The following is a 13228-nucleotide window of genomic DNA, read 5'->3' as shown; positions in this document are numbered from 1 at the left end:
AAATGTCCCTCTGCGAACTTTTCCATTTCTGCCTGTCAGTTTTACCTACCCTTCAACGTTCAAATTCTTTATCTTCCATGAAGCCTTTGTCATTGTTTTCTCCAGTGAAAATTAACCTTTCCCAACTCTGCATCTCTATTTTATCATCTTAAAATCACCTTAAATCCACATCCCAACCACTATTCTAAGGATTATGGGTACAGTGTTGGTAAAGGTACAATTCTTGCTGTAGGAGCTCACATTCAAATGGATGATACAAAGTAACAAACAAAAATAATTTAATTTCAAGTGCAACTTGATTCTGTAATTCTGTGAAGAAAATTTAAGTTAGGCAAAGAGTAAGATAAATACAGTGACCCCTGGAAGGGGTCAAGAAAGAATTCTCAGTAAGTAACTTTTGAGCACAGACCCAGATGTAGTGAGGGCATAATCATGGTAAAATGAGGGGGGAAACTTCCCAAAGAGAGAGAACAGGTGCAAAGGCCCGGAGGCAGAATTACATGCTTGGCTTATTTAAGGAACAACAAGAAGGCAAGTGTTGCCTAGAAAAATGGAAGGTGAGGTTGAGGGAGTGGAAAGACACAAAGTTTAGAAAGACAAACTAGGTCAAGCAGAGTATTATAGGCCATAACAAGGACTTTATTAACAAGGACTGCATCTCCAACTGCAGTGAACACCTCATCACTGCTTTCTTTAGTGAACTCCCACCCTCCCCCACATGGTTCTGTTGAATCTCTGTCATAATAACCTGACTGTTCCCAGCTGCAAAGTACATTACCCAGGTCAGGTCCAGCACTGTCCCCTCTCATCCAGTCTACAGTGAGTAGTTAGTCATGTTACTCAAGCAGGGTCAGAAGTTTTAACAATTGCATAGCCATCCTGTGCCAGGGTATTTTCACTCTACTTACCACCAGTAATGGATGTCCCATCTTCAACCAGGTGGTGCATAATTCAGATCTGAAATCTTATCCCAGCATTTTCTTGGCTCACTCCTGGCACCAAACGTCTCAGATTCGGTTCAACTCTGGGAAGAATAAGGTCATGCAGGAATGTTCTTATAATACCTAAAACAGGTATGCAAGGAAAGCATAGTGGTCAGAGGGAGAAGATGAGCAACAATTCAAACTCAGTGGAGCTCTCAGCCCTCTCTACAGAAAGTCTTGAATCTGGGATGACTCTTCAGAGTTGTCTCAGCCTTTATACCTCAAGTATCAATCAACTCAGTTCTCTTCAGCTCAGACAATAGCCACAAGCATCTGGTATCTCAGTGCTTTGTGCCAGCAGCCCACCCAGTATGGGGGACATAAGTTCTTCCTTCCTAAATGTAAATTTTGGTAACACATCATGGTATGCCTCATAGAAACTATGACTAGAGGTAAATAATGGATTTTTATAATAATGTTTTAAAACACATATAAAAATACACACACAATAAAAATGTCAATGTTCAACTATTTGTGCATGCCTAAAAAATGTTCATCTTACTGCTTTTATAAACTTTGATTTAACCTAGAGAGTTGCAATAAAAATCAAATACAATGAGAGACTGAAGTGCTCATTTCATCCCTGCCATTCAGTAAATGTTTTCAAAGTAAATATAACAAAATTTGACCATCATTGTTTCAGTTTGAAATTCACACACATTATCAATCCAGCATCATAAATAGATATTTATAAGAAAACTCATAGAAATTCAATGATGTTTCTGGCTGAATGGGTCAGGGTTTGGACTGAAAACAAAAAAAAGAGATTTTAATTAAGGGTCTGTTCACAAAAAAGGAGGAGGCTGGGTTCAGGAAAAACAACAGGCAAGAAAGAAGCACCCCATGGGCAGCACACCCCTACACCTGTGGGAGCAAGAGAAGGAATAATAAATTACCAGAAACTGAAAGTCCTAGCTGTGGACAAGGCCCACCAGGGGTGAGGACGACAGAGACACAGACACCCAACTCCAGGGACCAGGTTCAGTGACGCAGATCCGCTTTATTCAGGAAGTAAGCTAGCTTATATACACAGGTTCAGCCTATAGGGTGTTACAGCATGTCCTTCATAGCCAATGGCTGAAAAGGTCAGGGAGCTGCCTGGTTAGTGCTGAGTCACTTCCTTATAGCAGGCAAGCTCCCTTCTGGGTGTGCCTAGGAGGGTTTCAGGTGCTGGAGTGTTCTCACAGCATTGCATCAGCCACAGCTGCTAGGAATGCACTCTGTGCTCTATCTACATTTCCCCCTTCTCTTTTAATTAGGGCCAGTTGGACTTGATGAATGACAGCTTGCTGTTGCAGCTTCTGAATGCTACGCATTATGCAACGGAACCCTAGTAGAACTAAAACAACTATAATACCTATTATACTATATGCTAATAAATTATCTGGATTAAACAATGAGGCAAGCTTCTGTAATGTTTGACTAGTTAGGAAATAGAACGGGGGTCTTAAACAGGGGATTCCTCCTAGGGGTCGGGATGTCATTTCCTTCCCATTGTGTTACAAGACCTTCTAGGTGCCATTAAATACAGTTCCATTTTGATCATAGAAAATAGACGTAGGTCCATGCACGCCCCCTTCCCACAAAGGTCCCAGCATTGAAACACGAAACAGATGGCTTGCTGCGGGCTGCATACTGCATACGGTTCCATTCCGTCTCTCAGCTTCTGATGCCAAACTCTGAGGTTGATGGTCTGCGCATCTGGGCCAGAGGCAATGCGGCAGTCTCTCCAAAGAATTCCTTCTCTCAGCCCTGGCCGGTTGGCTCAGCGGTAGAGCGTCAGCCTGGTGTGCGGGGGACCCGGGTTCGATTCCCGGCCAGGGCACACAGGAGAAGCGCCCATTTGCTTCTCCACCCCCCCTTCCTCTGTCTCTCTCTTCCCCTCCTGCAGCCGAGGCTCCATTGGAGCAAAGATGGCCGGGGCACTGGGGATGGCTCCTTGGCCTCTGCCCCAGGCGCTAGAGTGGCTCTGGTCGTGGCAGAGCAACACCCCAGGGGGGCAGAGCATCGCCCCCTGGTGGGCAGAGCGTCGCCCCCTGGTGGGCGTGCCGGGTGGATCCCAGTCGGGCGCATGCGGGAGTCTGTCTGTCTCTCCCCGTTTCTAGCTGCAGGAAAATACAAAAAAAAAAAAAAAGAATTCCTTCTCTCGGGAGTGTTCTTAGATGTTCGTCATACAGGAACGGGCAAAGAGGCAACCCTAGAAAGGCAAGGTTAGCAGGGTGGGCCCAGCTGTTGGTAGCTAGGGGGAGGAGGGCTTGTAGGCCAAGTACTGAGCCTTGGTTGGTAGCACTGTTTTCAGCAAAGTCCCCTGTAGTATGATTTCGAAGGAGGACCCACCCATCTGAGGGGACGGTGTTATTATTCAGAGTAAATTTAAGTAGCATTGGGTCACTGAGGTTACCCCATATAGTGCCGTCCCACTGTTGGGATTCCCGGCCACTATTGTCATGAGGGAGACTAAGGGAGCAGTTACTGGAATATACTGCTGGAAACTGGGCTATTAACTTAAACAGGCATAACTATGCCAGGGTGGGGAACAGCAGCCCAGACATGAGGATCTCCTCACGCCTGGGAGTTCACTGTGATAATGGCACACATGAGGAGGAACAGAGCACCAGGGCTTGGGGCCTGCCAGGGGCCAATCTCTGGGCTTGCTCCACTGAAGCCTCCACATCCCCCCAGGTGATGGGGCGTGCACGCAGGCCAGGAGGTCTTCTGGAGCGCTGAGGACCTCCTCCCCTCAGGTGTAGTCGGTGTGGAGGAGGCCAGGACTGTGGCTTTGGACGGGTGAAGACTGAACCACTTAGTGGGTGCCCAAGAAACCCTGTCAAGCAGGTTTGGGGGTTCCTGGGATCCAAATTGGCTGAAAAACACAAGCATAACTTCTCCCTTGCGTTAAGAGAGGGTGTGATCCTCACCACTGTGCCGTGGCTGGGTCCTTCCAGCGTCATTTCAGAGAGAGGGGAGGAGGAGAGAGAGAGCAAGAGATACAGAAAAACAGACAAGACAGACAGACAAATGAGGGGAGAAAAGAGAAAAGACACATGGGGGCATATAGGCTGGCCCATGGGTCTACAGCAGGAACATGTGTTGGAGTTAAAGCTGGGGTAGAAAATGGCATCTGAGAGACTGCGGTGGGGCATTAAGGCCTAGCAGGGAATGTGGAAGTAGCAACTTTCACTTCTTCGGTGGCGGAGCTGATGGTGCAGTTTCTAATGTATCTAGTTTTGTTTCTGCACACTCGGCTGCAAGGCCATCAAACTCAGAGGCTAAACTACTTTCCTCCTCAGTGGAGGGGGGTGAATAGGAAGGTAGGGGCTCCTCAGAGAGAGAGGCAGCCTGTAATAGTTTTGGCACCGGCAGAGGGTCCCCAGCAGGAGCACTGGTCAGGCAGGCACGTATCGCTAACAGGGCAGGAATGAGGCTGAGAGAGAAGGTTTGTCCTTCATGTACTTCGGTGGAACAGATGCTCCGGAAAGCTTGGACCCAAGTATCCTGGTCCCAGAGGGGCGTGTCCTCAATCCAGGGATTAAAACCAGAGAGAGAGCCTGACCTGTGGTGGCGCAGTGGATAAAGCGTCGACCTGGAAATGCTGAGGTCGCCGGTTCGAAACCCTGGGCTTTCCTGGTCAAGGCACATATGGGAGTTGATGCTTCCTGCTCCTCCCCCCTGTCTCTCTCTCTCTCCTCTCTAAAAAATGAATAAATAAAAATTTAAAAAAAAATTTTAAAAAATTTAAAAAAAATCATTTATAAAAAAAAAAAAAAAAAAACCAGAGAGAATCTCCCAGTAAGTACAGAGATCCTTTTCACTAACTTTAACTCGCCTACTCTACAATAGGGTGTGCAGCGCTCGAGCCTACGGGGCTCGAGAGTGGGGGAGAAGGTTTCCCATTGCAGATGGTCGGTCACTCACCCGTCCTTTGAGTGCTGGCTGGGTCCCTGTTTGAAGTGCCAGTATGTGAACAAGGCCACCAGGGGTGAGGATGACAGAGACACAGAGACCCGACTCCAGGGACCAGGTTCAGTGATGCAGATCTGCTTTATTCAGGAAGTAAGCTAGCTTATATACATGGGTTCAGCCAATAGGGTGTTACAGCATGTTCTTCAAAGCCAATGGCTGAAAAGGTCAGGAAGCTGCCTGGTTAGCGCTGAGTTGCTTCCTTACAGCGGGTGAGCTCCCTCCTGGATGTGCCTGGGAGGGTTTCAGGTGCTAGAGTGTTCTCACAGCATTGCATCAGCCACAGCTGCTAGGAATGCACTCTGCACCCTACCTACAGTAGCTGCAGGAGAGGGCTGTCTGACGAGAGCAGTGGCCTTCAGCAGAGGATAAGGGACACAGCCAACCTGCCCAGAGACCCCACATACAGAGGTGTGGGAAAACAAATTCTCCAGCCCTGTTTCCTCTCCCCTTCCCATCACTGGTTGGTGCTTCACATTGCCCAAAACCACTAGAAGTCAGAGGACACGGAAGTCAGCACCCGGCGCATAAAGAAGAGTGAGTCTGCAGGGACAGAGACCAACCGTCATAGCAACGTCACAACTGCTGACGGACATTTAAGGCACACACTGAGTTTTAGATATGGTTAGGTATATTTATCAGCGCAAATGAAAAGGGCACTTCACTGATTCCATATTGTTAGATTTGGTGGAAAGAGGTGTGAATGATGGGTGCTTTGGTTCCTGTCTTGCCTAGGTGGGCCTGAAGGTATTGTCAAAATCAGAAAGAACCAAGGAACAAAGAAAACAGAGAAGTGGAGGGGAAAATAGAAATAGCACATTTTTTGAAGACTTGGTTACCTCAAAACTTTTTTGGTGAGAAATCTGGAAGGATTATCCTCTAAAGCAGGCATCCCCAAACTACGGCCCATGGGCCACATGCAGCCCCTTCAGGCCATTTATCCGGCCCCCTGCCGCACTTCCAGAAGGGGCACCTCTTTCATTGGTGGTCAGTGAGAGGAATACTGTATGTGGCGGCCCTCCAACAGTCTGAGGGACAGTGAACTGGCCCCCTGTGTAAAAAGTTTGGGCACCCCTGCAAAGGATGGGTCCTAAGCACATGCCATTGCTCCTATTTGTGCCTTGGTTTACTGGTCCGTACACAGGATACCACAGAGAAACTGTTTTTCCAAGTTGTCTCTCCATTTGACTTGGGTTTTCTCTCTCTTCAAATCTGAGAAATCTAAACACCAATATTTATAGCATGTCCCTTATTGTGTCATCAATACTTCTTATACATACATTTCTAGGGTTACCATTGGTTCTGGAAAGAACACAATGCACATAATTGTAAGGCATGTCTAAAGCTGACCAGGCAAGGGGGTAGGGAGAGTTGGTCCCAGCAAGGATCTGTACAAGCTTTCTACTTACCCACAGCCCTTCTGAGCATTAGCACTGATCCCTCGGGGACAAGGAACAGACTTTAAGTCATGATTATAACTAAAATGTACAGATGTCTGAGTCAAAGAATCCGAAGTCCACAACCAATACCACCCCCAGACCCTCAGCAGCCAGAGCGCATTTCAAAGTTCTGTTCTGGTTGAAGGAGGAGAAGCCCAGCTCCAGGTGTTCCTTCCCCTTTTGACTTTCCCAAAGGCCTGGTTCTGCTCAAACTTCTCCCTTAACTTTTTGGGCATCAGGTTCTTCATCTGTAAAATAATAGGGATGAAGTATATGATTTGTAAAATTACTTCCAACCCTAAAATGATCTTGAGAACTTGCCATGTAAAGCACTGTGGTTTTCCATGAGTCTCAATGAAGTTTGATTGGTGTTTGAAAATGCACACAACAGTACCATCTAGTGGACCAAAGGTAGTAAATAATGACAATTAACAGAGATAAATGAAATGAAAATTCACAAAGAGAAAGTACGTAATTATGTAGAACATTCCAAGTAATATTTCTTAACTTTTTATAGATTGTGGGCATCTTGGAGAATCTAACAAAAGTTATAAACCATCTTGCCCCCCCCCACAAATACAAATGCAGCACATAGATCAAAAATCTGCATACAATTTAAAGGAATCTATGGCCATGTGCAGCAACCCCTCCCCAGCTATGCATGGGCCACAATTTAACAATCTCCATTGTATATACATTATTTCAACCATTAAAATTTAAAAATAATCTTATAATAGTAAAGAATCAATAGATGTCATGGGTCTTGTCTTTATTTTTAACCTAACTATAACCCAAACCTCCTTCCTATTTGGGATACTACTTCATTGTATTAGGGTTGGTGGAAGGTAGGATCCCACCTTCCACGGCAGAAAAGGCCAGATCCTTCTGCTTCCTACTCCTTAGCAGGAAGTCACTTACTTGGCCAATCATTGCTCCCAAACACTTTGATTCCTGAGAGGATGTGACAAAAGACACAGGGAAGGCTGGGAAAAAAAAAATTATTGAAGAAAGAAGTGAGAATCTAGCATTAAGAGTGTCCAGTGGCAGCAAATCCAGGGGTGAGGTCCTAGCCTGACATTTCCTTGGCTCTAATATCATCTACCCACTTCTTTGTCTATGTCCATATCTGGTTCTTCAATCACATCAATTCTCTTAACTGTTTAATATCTTTCCAATAAATCCCTTTACTGCTTAAGTCAGAATGTATTATTTACAATTAAGTAACACCAAAGTTTTTCATTGGTATACGTATAAAATTGTTAGAAGTGACCAAAAATGTATCTTTCCTTCAATGCAACATATTTTATCATTTGCACTTTTATCTAAAGCAAAAGACCAAAAACTAAACTAAAATTTCCAGAGTCACATCTTCTCTAAAGATAATCAAAGCATTGATGGTACCTTACACCAGTCCAGTCCAGACTTACGGGCACCCTTCTCTCACCTAAAGAGTCCTACACTTGGCCCTGGCTGGTTGGCTCAGTGGTAGAGCATCGGCCTGGCGTGCAAGAGTCCCGGGTTCAATTCCTGGCCAGGGCACACAGGAGAAGCGCCCATCTGCTTCTCCACCCCTCCCCCTCTCCTTCCTCTCTATCTCTCTCTTCCCCTCCCGCAGCCAAGGCTCCATTGGAGCAAAGTTGGCCCAGATGCTGAGGATGGCTCTATGGCCTCTGCCTCAGGCGCTAGAATGGCTCTGGTTGCAACAGAGCGATGCCCCAGATGGGCAGAGCATCGCCCCCTAGTGGGCATGCCGGGTGGATCCCGGTCGGGCGCAAGCGGGAGTCTGTCTGCCTCCCCGTTTCCAACTTCAGAAAAATACAAAAAAAAAAAAAAAAATCCTGCACTTTGCTATTTATACAGTCTTTCAAGAAGTTATTTCTTGGCCCTGGCCAACTGGCTCAGTGGTAGAGCATGCGCCCCGTATATGGATGTCCTGGGTTCAATTCCCAGTCAGGGCACACATCTGCTTCTTCACCCCTCCCCCTGCTCTCCCACTTTCTCTCCCCTCTCTCTCTCTCCCTCTCCTACAATCATGGCTTAAACAGTTTGAGCAAGTTGGCCCTGAGCACTGAGGATGGCTTCATGGCCTTACCTGAGGCACTAAAATAGCTTGGTTGCCAAGCAATGGAGCAGTGGCCCCAGATGGACAGAGCACTGACCGGTAGGGGGTTTACTGGGTGGATCCCAGTCAGGGCTAATGCTGGAGCCTGTCTTTGCCTCCCCACTTCTCGCTTAATTAAATAAAAAAAACATTATTTCTTGTTCTGTTATTTTCCCCTGCATTTCACACCAGAATTTAATATAATCTCAAATCCTTTTTGGAAGAAGACAGAGTGTTTTCTATACTTATATACTCAGCTAAGGGTATCTGATAGATGGCTAGAATGGAATAAGAGTAGGTTAAGCAAGTTCTTAAGGAAAAAATTGTAAGTGTAGAATTTTTTTAAAACGTTATTGCCACATGAAAGAGGAAAGAACCACCAATATTGAAAAGAGGTTTTGTTTGTTTTATTTTTTTTATGTCAAACCCAAACAGAATAAGCCCAAATTTTGGAAAGATTCTTTCCCTGATTTAAAAATAAATTTTAAAAACTTACTCAAGTATAGCTAAGGCCATTTCCATACTGAACTCATCCTGCTGAAGAAACATAATATTCCAGTATGTAAGAGATTTTAAAATAATATAGTACAATTGTTCATACCCTTTTATCTAGTAATACAACTCCTGGGTATCTGTCCTAATGAGATTACTTAATATAAGAAAATGTTTGCAATACTATTCACTATACAAAATCAAAATAAAATTATAAATGTTATTATAATAAAGAAAATATATTATTATTTAGCCATTAGTATAAATCAGAAGTCTGCAATAACATTAAGGAAACATTATCATATAATTATAAGTGAAAATAAATAGGATAAAATATACTATATTATAAAAGGGTTTAGGCAAAATTCATATTCAATAATTAATTTTTCTGATTATTTTCATCATTGCTTTTAGTGATTTCTTAAACAAGTATTTATTAAATACCTATAGGGATTTAGATAATAGATAAGATACTCAGCATATAAAATTGAAAGATTCTGTCCCTCCAAGGAGTGTATATAGTCTGTGGACAAGAGCAGCTGGAGGCAGACATAAAAACAGGCATAAAGCAATCTGATTTCTATAGTGAAAATGCAAAGCAGTGAGGAAAAAGCTATGTCAGTACTTAAGAGTGGAATGTGGTGAATGTCTGTTTAACTTTTTTTAAAAGGCCAAACTATTTTCTAAAGTAATTTTATTATTTTACATTCCCACCAGCAGTGTATGAGAAATCCAGCTTCTCTACATCCTTGTTGGCACTTGGCATGGTTAAGTCCTTTTTTCACTTTAGACATTCTAATAGAAGTATAATGGCATCTCGTTGTGGTTTTTTGTATTTTTTTAATGACCAATAGTGTTGAGCACTTTTTATGTACTTATTTGTTTTCTGTGTATCTTTTTTGGTGAAGTATTTGTTCAAATGGCCCGATATTTTAAATGGCTTGTTTGTTCTCTTATTGTAGAGTTTTGAGAATTTTTTAAGTATTCTGATACTAGTCCTTTATTAAATACATGTCTTCCAAATATTTTATCCCATCTATGGCTTGTGTTTTCATTCTCGTAACAGTGTCTTTTGAAGAACAGAACTTTTAAATTTGATGAAGCCAAATTTATCCTTTTGTTCTTTTAGAGATAATAAACCTAAGACATCTCTTCATAAACAAAGATAAGAAATGTTTTCTCCTAGAAGTTTTATAGTTTTAGCTCTTACATTTAAGCCTATAATCCATTAGGCATTGATTTTTGAATATTATGTGAGGCATGGATCTCAATTCATTATTTTGCATATGGATAGACAATATTTCCATCACCACTTATTGAAAGGGCTATACGCTTTTGCACCCTTGTTAAAATTTCAGTTGTCCATAGATAGATATTGGGTTTATTTCTGGACTCTCCATTATGTCCCATGATCTATTTGTCTATCTTTATGCCAATACCAAGCTGTTTTGTGTACTATACCTTTATAAGTCACTGTAGTATTATTCATAATAACCAAGATATGGAAACAACCTGAATGTCTATCAGCAAATGAATGGATAAAGAAAATGTACTACATACATACAACAGAATATTATTCAGCCTTAAAAGAAAAGGAAGAAAAAAAGAAGAAGAAGGAAGCCCTGCAATATGCAACAATAGGAATAAAGCTGGAGAACATGATGCTAAGTGAAATAAGCCAGTCACAGGACAAATATTGCATCATTCCACTTATGTGAGGTAGTCAAAATAGTCAAAATCATAGAAAGAGAGAAGAGTATTTATCAAGGACTAGGGGGAGAGAAAAACAAAGAGCTGCTGTTCAAAGAATATAAAGTTTCAGTTATGCAAGATGAGTAAGTTCTAGAGATCTGCTGTACAACACTGTGCTTTCCATTAACGTTGCTGTGTTGTGCATTTAAAATTTGTTAAGGATAAATATCATCTTAAGTGCTCTTACTACATTTAAAAATAAATAAACTTACTGAGGTTTGTTTTATGACCCAATAAATGGTCTGTCATGACATATGTTCTGTATGCACTTTAAAAAAAAAGATACATTCTGCTGCTTTGGGTGGTATGTTCTATACATGTTAGTTAGGTCAAGTTGCTTGATAGGGTTTTTCAATCCCACTACACCTTTGCTGATCTTCTGCCTATTCTTTCTTTCAAAATTGCGAGAGGGGTATAGAAATCTCTAACAATAATTGTAAAGTTATTTTTTTTCTTTTCAGTTCTATTAATTTTTACTTCAGTGTTTTGAAGCTTTTTTTTTTTTTAATAAATTTTTATTAATGGTAATGGGATGACATTAATAAATCAGGGTACATATATTCAAAGAAAACATGTCTAGGTTATTTTGTCATCAAATTATGTTGCAAACCCCTCGCCCAAAGTCAGATTGTCCTCCGTCACCCTCTATCTAGTTCTCTGTGCCCCTCCCCCTCCCCCTAACTCTCTCCCTCCCTCCCTCCCATGTCCTCCCTCCCCCCCCACCCTTGGTAACCACCACACTCTTGTCCATGTCTCTTAGTCTCATTTTTATGTTCCACCAATGTATGGAATCATGTAGTTCTTGTTTTTTTCTGATTTGCTTATTTCACTCCTTATAATGTTATCAAGATCCCACCATTTTGCTGTAAATGATCTGATGTCATCATTTCTTATGGCTGAGTAGTATTCCATAGTGTATATGTGCCACATCTTCTTTATCCAGTCTTCTATTGAAGGGCTTTTTGGTGTTTCCAGCACTGTGAACAGTGCTGCAATCAACATGGGGCTACATGTGTCTTCACGTATCAATGTTTGAAGCTTTTTTATTAGGTGCCTAAGCATTTAGAATTATTATGTCCACTGACCTTTTCATCATTTACTAAATGACTGTCTTTATCCTTGGTTTCATTAATAATACTGACATGGTATAACTTCTTCCACTTTTTTTTTAGATGTTTTAACTTCTTTTTTTCTTAATTATTTTTATTTATTTATTCATTTTAGAGGAGAGAGAGAGAGAGAGAGAGAGAGAGAGAGAAGGAGGGAGGAGCAGGAAGCATCAACTCCCATATGTGCCTTGACCAGACAGACCCAGGGTTTTGAACCGGCGACCTCAACATTTCCAGGTCGAGGCTTTATCCACTGCGCCACCACAGGTCAGGCACTTCTTCCACTTTTAACCTTTTAATCTATTGTGTCTTCATATGTAAAGTACATTTTTTTGTAGGCATCATGCAACTGAGTCTTGATTATTTTTATAGACTCTGACAAGGGAATTAGGCAAAGAGTTCTTACAACAACAATAAAATCACAATCCATAAAATAAAAGATCTGATAAATTGTAGTTTTCCAAACAAAAATATCCACAAAGTATACTATCAAGAGAATGAAAGGGCAAGCTACAAATAGAGAAAAAGTATTTGCAGATCACATAGCTGACAAAATACTTGTATTCTGAATATACAATGAATTCTCAAAACAAAATGATAAGAAAACAACTTAATTTAAAAATGGTCAAAACACGTAGACACACATTTCACCAAAGAGAATATATGAGTGACTACTATAGGATAAATGTTGTGTCCCCTCCAAAATTTGTATATTAAGATCCTAATGCCCAATGTGATAATACTAGTAGCCTTCTTGTAGCCTTTGGGGGTGATTAGGTGACAGGGTTGAACCCTCAACAATGAAAATACTGTCTTTACAAAAAGGCCCCAGAGAGCTTGTTTATACCCCTTCCACCATGTAAGGACACAGCAAGAAGTCAGCTGTCTGCAATCAGGAAAAGGGTTTATGCTACAACCCAACCATGCTGGCGCCTTGATCTTGGACTTTCAGCTTCCAGAACCATGAGAAATAAATTTCTGTTGTTTATAAACCACACAATCTGTGGCATTTTGTAATAAAGGTTAAACAGACTAAGACAATGACAATAAACACATGAAAAGATGTTCAATATTAGTAACCATTAGAGAGATACAACCTAAAACCTCAATCAGATACTATTACACATCTATTAGATTTGTAAAACAGTGACAATAGTAAGTGCCATAAAGTATGTGGAACAACCAGAACTCTCAGAGATTGCTAGTACAAATGCAAAATAATATAGCAACTCTGAAAAATACTTTGGTAGCTTTTTTTTTCTTTAATTCAGTGAGGAGAGGAGGCAGAGAGACAGACTACCACATACATCCTAACCGGAATCCACCCAGCAAGTCCACTAAGAGATTATGCTCTGCCCATCTGGGGCATTGCTCTGTTTCTCAGCAACCAAG

The sequence above is a fragment of the Saccopteryx bilineata genome, chromosome 4, assembly GCF_036850765.1.
Source record: "Saccopteryx bilineata isolate mSacBil1 chromosome 4, mSacBil1_pri_phased_curated, whole genome shotgun sequence".
NCBI classification, from domain to species: Eukaryota; Metazoa; Chordata; class Mammalia; order Chiroptera; family Emballonuridae; genus Saccopteryx; species Saccopteryx bilineata.
This window is presented reverse-complemented; position numbering follows the sequence as displayed.